At 43.7% G+C, this 11,361-nt stretch overlaps 1 protein-coding gene across 1 annotated transcript in view; it reads right to left on the bottom strand.

The window, feature by feature from the left end:
* Positions 1–10,237, bottom strand: part of LOC309560571 (beta-1,4-galactosyltransferase galt-1-like) — a gene marked incomplete at its 3' end in the record, with an annotated part of 29,378 nt that extends 19,141 nt beyond the window's left edge. The window contains exon 1 of the mRNA XM_082264196.1: positions 10,155–10,237. The remainder of the gene's footprint in view (positions 1–10,154) is intronic.
* Positions 10,238–11,361: the final 1,124 nt, after the last annotated feature.

Consider the following 11,361-nt stretch of genomic DNA (forward strand, 5'->3'; position numbering starts at 1 on the left):
ATGCTTTCACCATCTACATCTGATGCATACCGAGATGTACCGAATCCCTCAGTAACTTGTAGAAATGCATTACATTCGATCTAAATACAACTGACAATAGGAAGATTTACTGAAATGTACTGAAAGTACCACTTGTACCTGCTTTCAACCCAGAAATATCTGGAAGCAAGTAGAAGTTAGCGAAACTAATTGTTTTAATTTCCTGAAATTGTACAATTTTTGACAAATCAACGGAAAAGGTAAATTTTGTGGTATTTATGGTGGGTATTAAAGGTGCAGTTGGCTTTACATAGCTCCCGAAGGCTACAGAAATCACTTTGAGCAATTCTGGACCTGAATAGGTATTGTAAAACTCTGTGCTCAGTGACACTGAATCAAACTTTGAATAAATAAAAGTGATGAGGAGACTGCACTCACTTTTACCTCAATATTGGTAATAAATCTGATGGAAAAAAATTGTGTTGGTCTTCCCCTTTAAATATTCAACCTAGGATAAACAACTTTGTCTCCCAAATAAACATCACCATGAATATTGCAAATACAATAAAATAAATATACAATTAATACAATTGTGTGAGAAAAAAGTCCAACAAGAATATCCTAAACCTGTTTTTAGGCTAAAAAACACCCCTTATTAGTGTTATTATTTTAGTTTTTTTTTTTTTTTTTTTCTTTTCACAGAGAGAAAGCAATGATGGGGAAAAAAATGAAATACAAAAATGAGAATTGTAATGCAAATTACAATAAAAGTGGAACTTTATGGGAAAAGTTGAAAAATGGGTTAGCAGACAGGATTTGTAATGCAGAAGAGACATGCATTGTCTCTTCTTCATTAAAGTTACTTACCTGCCTGTCTGCCCCTCTACAGCACAGGTGTCAAACACAATGCCGAGGGCCAAATCCAGCCCTCCAAGGCAATTCATGTGGCCCTTGCATCTCTCCTGCAGCTGCTTCACCTCCCTCATCTCTGCCCCACCTTGTCTCAGCAGATAGCAGCAGAGAGGACAGAACTCCTCTGCCAGATCCTGTGCTTCCCCGTGCAGCCCAAAAGAGGCTCGTCTCTACCACGGACCCCCCATCTCAGCATTTGGCAGCAGAGAGGATGACACAACTCCTCCTACAGATCCTGCACCTCGCTGTGCAGTGGCAGCACCTCCTCCTCTCTGCCTCCACTGGTCTCAGCATTCTGCAGACTCCAGCAGCTGTCTCCAGCTCCCCTCTGGTCCACCTCCAGACCCTGCAGTTTCTTCTTCCCAGCTCCGCCTCCAGCTTCTTACCAGCAGTAGCATATGGTAAGGGGGGATGCACTGTTAAGTAAGGGAGGGTGGGGGCTCTTTACTTCTGATGGTGGTGGGCTACAGATAGAACCGGCCCTCTGAGGGCGACCCTAATGCTGATGTGGAGCTCGATAAATTTGTGTTTGACACCCCTTCTGTACAGTGTACATATTCAGCAATGCCAAAACTAATTGAACTTCAGCACATGCACAGGAGTGACGTTATCTCAGTCAATAAAAAGTGGCCAGCGACTGAGACCTGGATGTCAGGATCAAAGATGTCAGCGGCTGGAAGGGAGCTCCAAGATGCCAAATCATTGTACTGAAGAGGAGTATAGTTCCACTTTTAATTTAAAAAAGAAAAAGCAAACAAAAAGAAAACACTAAAAGAAATGAAATAACCTTAAATACTGTCTTCAAATTAAGCATCCTCTAAATCAGGGGTCTCCAAACTTTCCAAACAAGGGGCTGGTTTACTGTCCTTCAGGCTTTAGGGGGGCCAGACTGTGGCTATTGGGAGTAGAAAATGCCCCATCATTGGTTTTAATGGGTGGAATAGTGTGCCATTGATGGCATCGGTAGGGGGAATGAATACAGGTGTTTAAGCATTTCCACCTTCTCACATCCCAGTAGGGGGAATGGTGCCCCATCACTGGTGTCAGTTGGTGTAATAGTGCCCCAGGGGCCAGGTAAAGGCAAGCAAGGGGCCACATCTGGCCCCCGGGCCACAGTTTGGAGACCACTGCTCTAAATAAAGAAAACAAAGAAAAAAAAAAGAACAAGCATATTTCCTCTATCAAAAATTTGCAGTGACTATATATACTGTGTGTATATATATATATATATATATATATATATATATATATATATATATATATATATATATATATATAGCTACATATGCTACAGTAAAATATAGAAAGAAAATGGAAAAGTGTGTGCTGTGGTTACCTATATGTCTAAACCTTCAGCTAATAACCACGTACATTGATAAGGATGGTGTGCTGTGGCAGGACCTCACATGTATTATATTTTGAATTTTTACTGGGCTGGTAATAGCTGACACTATAGGGTTGAGTTACTAAAGGCAAGACGACTGTGCACTTTGCAAAGTGCAGTTGCACTCTGCAAGAGCAGTTGATCCAGAGCTTTGTAAATGAGGGGAAGCTCTGCTGACTTCCATTATCCAATCATGTGCAAGCAAATATGCTGTATTTTTTATTTTCCTTGCATGCGATTTGGTATTCTTTGCAAAGTGAAGCTTTACCTCATTTACTAATCTCTAGAGCAACTGCACTTGCAAAGTGCACAGTCTATGTCCCTTTGGTAAATAAACCCCATTGACTTTCCACTGCTCCTGACACCTGCAACACAAAATGATTATCAGCAGAAACCTAATTCAAGCACATTTACCTGGGAGAGTTTTTGAAAACCGATAGACTACTGAAAGAGATTCACAGCAATAATCAGTATTTTCTGGAAAGCCTACAGCTTATACTGAACAGCAAATTCATCTGGAATCGCAAACCAGGGCAGAAAATCAGGCACCAACAATAGCAGCATGCTTATTTCTTGGCTTTGTTCCCTCTGGGCTTTGTCACTATCCTTTCCTCCATCCAACCACGCTACACTTCCCAAGCTGCCCGCTGCTGGCACTGCCACTAGAATGTGAAGCCAAAAAATGTGTTTATGTTTTTGAAAGCACGAGTAGGAATCAGAGCTTATGTCAAGTTTTATTGCTGTCTTCACTGGAGAAATTTCCCTTCAATTCCTGCCTGGGGGAAAGGAGTGTTAGATGTACTATCAGATTTAGATACACTAACAAATTGAAGCCAAACTCCAGCTCCAGGTACACAAGCAGTTACAGCAACAGTTTATTTTCTTTGGGAAAAAGGTTTTACAGGCATAGATACAAGTTTATCATTGTAAGCATTCCTAGTCAGTAGAAAAAAGTTTGTCTCAGGACTGCTTTTTTTTTTAAAAAAAAAGAAAAAAAACAACATATTTACTGGCTGGATCACCAGAGGTAAAAAAAAAAGAAAGAAAGCCTAAAAAAGAAACCTAATGCAGCCAGTACAACTAAGAACCAGTAAGCTGCAATTTAATTAATGTTTGCTTTTGGTTTTTTTAAACAGTACTAGAGTCATGTTACTGGTATAAAGTTTTTTTACCGGTTACCTGATAACTTTTTCAATAAACACGCAGACTTGAAAAGGAGTTTTTGTAAGTGCTGTAGGAATGACTACAAACCCTGAAACGCATATCCGAACACCCGGAGAAGGCAAATGGAGAAGTGCTATATACATTTGGAATATGATAACTCTGTAAGTGACTGACCAATGTTGGTCATTGAAGGTGGTATCCTGACCAATGTTGGTCATTGAAGGTGGTATCCTGACCAATGTTGGTCATTGAAGGTGGTATCCTGACCAATGTTGGTCATTGAAGGTGGTTTCCTGACCAATGTTGGTCATTGAAGGTGGTATCCTGACCAATGTTGGTCATTGAAGGTGGTATCCTGACCAATGTTGGTCATTGAAGGTGGTATCCTGACCAATGTTGGTCATTGAAGGTGGTATCCTGACCAATGTTGGTCATTGAAGGTGGTTTCCTGACCAATGTTGGTCATTGAAGGTGGTATCCTGACCAATGTTGGTCATTGAAGGTGGTATCCTGACCAATGTTGGTCATTGAAGGTGGTATCCTGACCAATGTTGGTCATTGAAGGTGGTATCCTGACCAATGTTGGTCATTGAAGGTGGTATCCTGACCAATGTTGGTCATTGAAGGTGGTATCCAACTGTAGAGGATAAGTCCCATTGTAACAGAGAAACATATACATATCCGTCAAGTGCCTGAACACTCTCTGCAGAACAGGAAACAGAAGTATTTACAATGTGACTGGAGAATTTACTGTTGGTACAATAATAGATTGGTCATTGCCACTGTCTGAACATCAGGACTGAGAAAGTAAGAAACAAAGCATTTTTTTTTTTTTTAATTCTGAGTTGCAAATATGAATAAACACAAATGTAAAAATAAAAAATAAAAAAATCACCAAAGAAATTAAAGGAATAAAAAAATGAAAGAATTAAAGTCCAGGAATTAAAAAAAAAAATCACCCTTTCAGTGAACCCCTCTCCAAGCAAGCCTGATTTCAACTTCCAGCCTTTGTGTGACAACTCAATACAAAGGGGAATATTTGTGAAATGAGGTTGACTTGTTCCTGTTTACTGGTCTACTAAGGGCTCTTTCATCCTCCGTAGGCGGATCCGTGTTGCTCAGCGGGGATCGATCCGCGATCCCTGCTGAGCCGGCGGATGACAGATCCGTCTCCGCTTGCAGAGCGGAGAGGGAGGTGTCTCAGCCCCCGCTGCCCTCTATGGGGGATCGGATGAGAGCGGACCGCCTGTCTGCTCTCTTCAGATCCAATCCGATCCAATTACTGAACGGATGGAAAAATAGGGTTTCCATCCGTCCAGATTTCACGGACAGGATCGGATACGGATGGTAGCGGGTGTCAGCGGAGGTGTCTCCGCTGACACCCGCTGCCCCATAGAGCTGCATTTAGGATCCGATCAGATCCGCCTAAAAAACTGACAGGCGGATCTGATCGGATCGCCCGTGTGAAAGAGCCCTTATGCATTTTCCAGCAGCGGATGCTGAGGACTTCAAGATTCTCCTTCTCAGGGAGCCTTATGGGCAGCAAAGGTGCCTGATAAATGGTAGGTTTTTTTTTTTTAGGAATCAACAGTGAAGCCAAAAATACCATGCACAAAACGTGCCCTTGTGATGCCCCACACCCTGCACTGCAAGGGTTAATTGCACATTAAAAGAGAAATATGAGAATCAGGTTTTTTTTAGAATCATATCTGCCTAGCTAGAAGCAGCATTGGTCTAATGCTGCATCTGTGTGTCCCCCCCCCCCCCCCGGCTCTAACACTGACAACCGAGCGATTAAACTCTGCCAATGGCTCAGGTCTCAGAGCTCCCTGAGCAGCGAGCTGATGACAGTCACAGCTCTCTGCTCTGCACTCCTGCACTCACTGGAGTGCTGGGCTGTGGAGGGGTGGGAGCGGCCGGCTCAGGCTCTCAGTGGCTTGTTAAGAGGCTGAGCCAGGTGCCAGTCCAGGCATGTGGGCGGACCCCAACCATATGGTCACAATCTTTCCTGAGCCTGGACTGCCTCTATGATGTCAGCTGACAGTGGGCTTCCGCCTGCTGTCTGCTAAAAACGGATCACAGGAGTGCAGAATGGACTGCACTCCTGTGATCCAAAGGAGAAGTACAGACAAATGAGCTTTGGCAGTACTTCTCCTTTAAGCAGGGGGTAGAGGAAAAGTCTGTAATACTTAACTTGTACTTTCTTTCCGATACTCTGGGTTGTGGGTGGGCCCTTGTCATCCTCACTAATAGCCATAGCCAAAAGTTTTGAGAATGACACAAATATTCATTAGTCAATAGTCTTTTGCCTCAGTTTTTCTGGTCTCAATTTGCATATACTCCAGAATGTTATGAAGAGTGATCAGATGAATTACAATTAATTGAAAAGTCCCTCTTTGCCATGAAAATTAACCGCTTGCCGACCGCCGCACGACTATTTACTGCGGCAGTCAGCCCCATACAGGCAAAGCGACGTAGGGCTACGTCGCTCGCCCACGAGCCTCTTGGGGGCAAGCGCGCGCTGCTGGAGGCGCGCTCCCGCCCCCGCTTGTTCCCTGCCTTCCCTGCGCGAGTGACCGGCGGCTCCGATGTCCGCCGGTCACTCGCGATCTCCCGCTGGAGAGGGAGAAAGGCAGACGGCTAATGTAAACAAAGCCGCCTGTCATTCTCCCTTGTGTAACTGTCCTGCTATGTAGGATCGGATGTCTCTGTGGTTACATCACAAGCCACGCCCCCCAGTTAGAATCAAGCCCCTAGGGATACATTTAACCCACTGATCATCAATAAAGTTTACCCCTTCCCTGCCAGTGTCATTTTTACAGTAACAGTGCATATGTATAGCACTAATTACTGTAGTAATGTCACTGGTACCCCCAAAAGTGTCAAAAATGTCAGTCAAGGGTCCGATCTGTCCGCTGCAATGTCGCAGTCCCGCAAAAATAAATCGCAGATCGCCGCCATTACTCGTTAATAAAAACAATAAAACTGCCAAAAATCTTTCCCTTAGTTAGTAAACGCAATAACTTTTGCGCAAACCAATCAAAATGCGCTTATTGCAATTTTTTTTACCAAACATAGGTAGCAGAAAACAAATTGGCCTAAAATGTTAAAAAATTTTGATTTTTACATTTTTTTGGGGAATTTCATATAAAAAAATGTGAAAAATATTGTTATTTTTTTCAAAATTGTCACTCTTTTTTTGTTTATAGCGCAAAAAGTAAAAATCGCACAGGTGATCAAATACCACCAAAAGAAAGCTCTGTTTGTGGGAAGAAAAAGGACATCAATTTCATTTGGGTACAGCATTGCACGACCGTGCAATTATCCGTTAAAATCACACAGTGCCGAATCGCAAAATAGGGCCTGGTCTTTGAGCAGCCAAATCCTCCGGGTCTTAAGTGGCTAAGACAGAAAGCTACAACCTTCCTTTAGTGTGCCAAATCATGGCAGATCCTAACAATGGAATGACTTCTTCAAGGATATACAATTACATTTGTGCCCTTTGTTCTCAGGACAATGTCTGCAAAAGAACACACAGGGGGCGCAAACGCCTAGTGCATTACCCACCTTTTATAAAAGGAAACCAAAGAGCCAAATAAATAATCATAAAAGACAGAAGGAATATGCATTATACTCTCTGATGGTCAATCAACGTGGCAACAGATGACGAGCAGTTGGCGATGTCAGCAGGCTGGCGCGTTTCGGGAACGCATCCTCTTCCTCATATTTATAATTTTTATTAAAGGGCAGCATAGATAAACATATTATGACCCAAAAGTAATTTTACTGCCTTTTTGGGGTCTGAACTACTTGCTCTGTCAGGGAAAACTTAAAGGCACTGTAAAGGCAGAAGGTTTTTTTTTTTATCTTAAGATAAGAAAACCTTCTGTTTGCAGCAGCCCCCTTCAGCCCCCCTAATACTTACCTGAGCCCACCTTTATCCAGTGATGTTGCAGGAGGGTTTAATCTGCCTGAGACTCCCATCCTCATTGGCTGAGACAGCAGCGCAGTGCGATTGGCACCCGTTGCTGTCAATTAAAATCATTCAGCCATTCAGGAGAAAGAGGGGGCGAGGCTGGGTCGTGGCTCCATGTCTGAATGGACACAGGGAGCAGTGACTTGGCTCAGGTGCCCCCAAATCAAGCTGCTTGCTGTGGGGGCACTCAAAAGGAGGGAGGGGCCAGGAGAGCCGAAGAGGGACCTGAGAAGAGGAGGATCCAGGCTGCTCTGTGCAAAACCATTGTACAGAGCAGGTAAGTATAACAAGTTTGTTATATATTTTTTTTTTTAAATACGAGATTTTACAATCACTTTAAGCTGATGGGGGAATTGTTCTGCTTTCCTCTAGACAAAAACTGCTGGAATGTGTGCGATGGTGGTCCCTCAAAAACATGACAGCATTTTTTCCAGAGTGACCAAACCCAGAGTAAAGAGAGTCTAGTTTATTCCAGAGTGACTCAATCTAGAGGAAAATGGTAGAAAAATAGCATAATAACAATACCAATAGTAGTAATGTGAGCAGCATGCTTTCAGAGTAACTCTAGTTTGGATATATTTATTCCAAGATGACTGCAGAATTTATGTCCGGGACTGAGATCTCAGTATACCAGTTATTCCAGAGTGACTTTGTCTACAGAACACAGAACGCTATTTATTTTAGAGTTACCCCCCAGGGTTAATTCTAGAGTGATCAGGCTATAGAAAACCAATTTACAGAATTCACAAAAAGCAGACCTGAATTTATTTCAGGTATCTCTATAGAACGCCTAAAAGTGTTCTCCCATAGAGAAATCAGTAAATGATTTATTCCAAATTGACCCCTTAATTGATAACAGGAAAGGATTACTCTCCAGGATGTACAGTGGATATAAAAAGTCTACACACATTGTTAAAATGTCAGGTTTTTAGTGGGGGGGGGGGGGGGAGTAAAAATAAAAAAACCTAAAATAATGTGGTTTCTTAAGTGTGCAAACCCTCTTCTAAATGGGGATGTAGCTGTGTTCAGAATTAGGCAATCACATTCAAACTCGTGTTAAATAGGAATCAGTACACACCTGCCTTCAATTAAAGTGCCTCTGATATTAACCCCAAGTAAAGTTCAGCTGTTCTAGTAGGTCTTTCCTGATATTTTCTTAGTTGCATCCTACAGCAAAAGCCATGGTCTGCAGAGAGCATCAGAGGGATCTCATGGTTAAAAGGTATCAGTCAGGAAAAGGGTACAAAATAATTTCCAAGGGATTAGATATACCATGGAACACAGTGAAGACAGTCATCATCAAGTGGAGAAAATATGGCACAACAGTGACCTTACCAAGAACTGGACGTCCCTCCAAAATTGATGAAAAGGACGAGAAGAAAACTGGTCAGGGCGGCTGCCAAGAGGCCTACAGCAACGTTAAAGGTGCTGCAGGAATATCTGGCAACTAATGGCTGTGTGGTACATGTGACAACAATCTCCTGTATTCTTCATATGTCTGGGCTATGGGGTAGAGTGGCAAGACAAAAGCCTTTTCTTGCAAAGGAAAACATCCAAGCCCAGCCAAATTTTGCAAAAACACATCTGAAGTCTCCAAAAAGCATGTGGGAAAATTTGTTATGGTCTGAAGAAACCAGGGTTGAACTTTTTGGCCACAATTCCAAAAGATACACTGCACATCACCAAAAGAACACCATACCCACAGTGAAGCATAGTGGTGGCATCATGCTTTGGGGCTGTTTTTCTTCAAACACCTTAGTCAAGATAGAGAGAATTATGAACAGTTTCAAATACCAGTTTGCATTGGCACAAAACCTTCAGACTTCTGCTAGATTCATCTTTCAGCATGACCCAAAGCATGCATCCAAATCAACATAGGAATGGTTTCACCAGAAGAAGAATAAAGTTTTGTATTGGCCCAACCAGAGCCCAGACCTGAATCCGATTGAAGATCTGTGGGGTGATCTGAAGAGGGCTGTGCACATGAGATGCCCTCACAATCTGACAGATTTGGAGTGTTTTTGCAAAGAAGAATGGGCAAATATTGTCAAGTCAAGATGTGCCATGCTGATAGACTTATACCCCCAAAAAAAAAATTAATAAAAGGTACTTCAACAAAGTATTAATTTAAGGGTGTGCACACTTATGCAACCATATTATTTTAGTTTTTTCTTTTTACTTCCCTCCACCTAAAAGATTTCAGTTTGTAGTTCAACTGAGTTGTACAGTTTATAGGTCACATTAAAGAAGGAAAACGTTCTGAAATTATTTATATTTGTCTCATTTTTTTACAGCACAGAAACCTGACATTTTAACAGGGGTGTGTAGACTTGTTGTATCTACTGTATATACAGAGTACACAGAGCATCACACAATATTACTGTTACTGATTGAACCTCACTAGTGTAATCACAGCCCTGATCAATATCAGCACCAGACATGCAGTGATTTCCCATCCCATCACTCTGACCGGGCAAGATTTACTCCAGAGCCCCGCTGCCCGGAGGGAGCACCACACGTGTCTGTCAGGGAAAATCAGCGCTGGTCCCCCAGGGGAGCGCTCTTGTGTCTGGGCAGTGAAGCACAAGACTTACTCCTAATTCCTACACTAAGAGCATCTCTCCCTCCCAACCCCCCCAGATTTCTAATCCCCACACTCAGAGCATCCTTTCTCCCCCCCCCACACCTAGACTCCTAATCCCCACACTGAGCATCCCACCACCAAACCCAGATACCAACCTCAGCACAAGGAAGACAACAGATCCCCAGAGTCCAGGAGAACAGATCCGACCTTTATGTGCTCATCACCAGCTGGGATTTCTCCATGTCAGCAGTGATCTTCAGTCCGAACATCACTGCCAGCCACGTGGAGGACCAGACTCCACCCGGGGAAAGCAGCACTGATTGGGACCCACCACAGGGGGGCAGAACTGACACTGGACCAACTGGATAGAACATTGTTTCTCCGACTTTTTTCAGTCAAGGCATCCTTTAGAATTATGAACAGGCTTAAGGCACCATTTAGAATTATGAACAGTCTCAAGGCACCGCATTCTAAAATGTAAAAAAACTATTCTAATATTTTCTCATGATGCGGCAGCATCGACACCCATAGGACCAATGGTGTGATTTTGGTTTTGTGCTGCCCTAGGTTAGGGTGACCAGACGTCCCCGGTTACAGGGGATAGTCTCCGGATTGAGGACACTGTCACCGGTCCAAGTCTGTCCCCGGCTTTGTCCCTGGATTCAGGCGCGAATTAATGTAGACAGGGCATCCCATGCTGGCTAAGAAACAGCCTGGTGGCTTGGATGCCAACGCCCTCTGCTGGACGATCTCACTGCCGCTCCTGCTGCTGTTCAGTGACTGTGTGGAGGGCTGAGAACGGGAGATGAGTAGATGGGGGGGGGGGGTCTGTTTGTATACAGATGAGGGCAATGGGAGAGCAGGGGTCAGAGCTAATGCAGCTGCATGGAGAGATGGAGAGTTTAGCTGTTGTGGGGGATGGGCTAAGAGGTAGCTACTGTCTATGGGAGAGAAGGGTGCAGAGGTGAGCTATGGTTGTGGGGGCAGAAGTGTCCTCTGTGCATAGCAAACCCCTAAACCCTGTACTCTATGCCTAACACCCTCCTGTATATTATGTAGTCTTGTGCCCAGCGCTCTGTGTATTATGTAGTCCTATGCCCAGCGCTCTGTGTATTATGCAGTCTTGTGGCCAGCACTCTGCATATTAGGGAGGATTGAGTGAGATGGTGAGAGAGAGAGGGGGGTGAGAGAGGGAGGGGGGAATGAAAGAGAGAGGGGGAATGAAAATGAGTGTGAGAGAGAGAGAGGGTGGGAAATAAAAGAGAGAGAGAGGGGGGGATGAAAGAGAGAGAGAGAGAGAGAGGGAGAGAGAGAGAGAGAGAGGGAGGGAGTGAGGGAGGATGAGAGAGAGAGGGGGGACGA

Source organism: Pelophylax lessonae (genome assembly GCF_965119305.1).
Source record: "Pelophylax lessonae genome assembly, chromosome: 7".
In the NCBI taxonomy this organism is placed as follows: domain Eukaryota; kingdom Metazoa; phylum Chordata; class Amphibia; order Anura; family Ranidae; genus Pelophylax; species Pelophylax lessonae.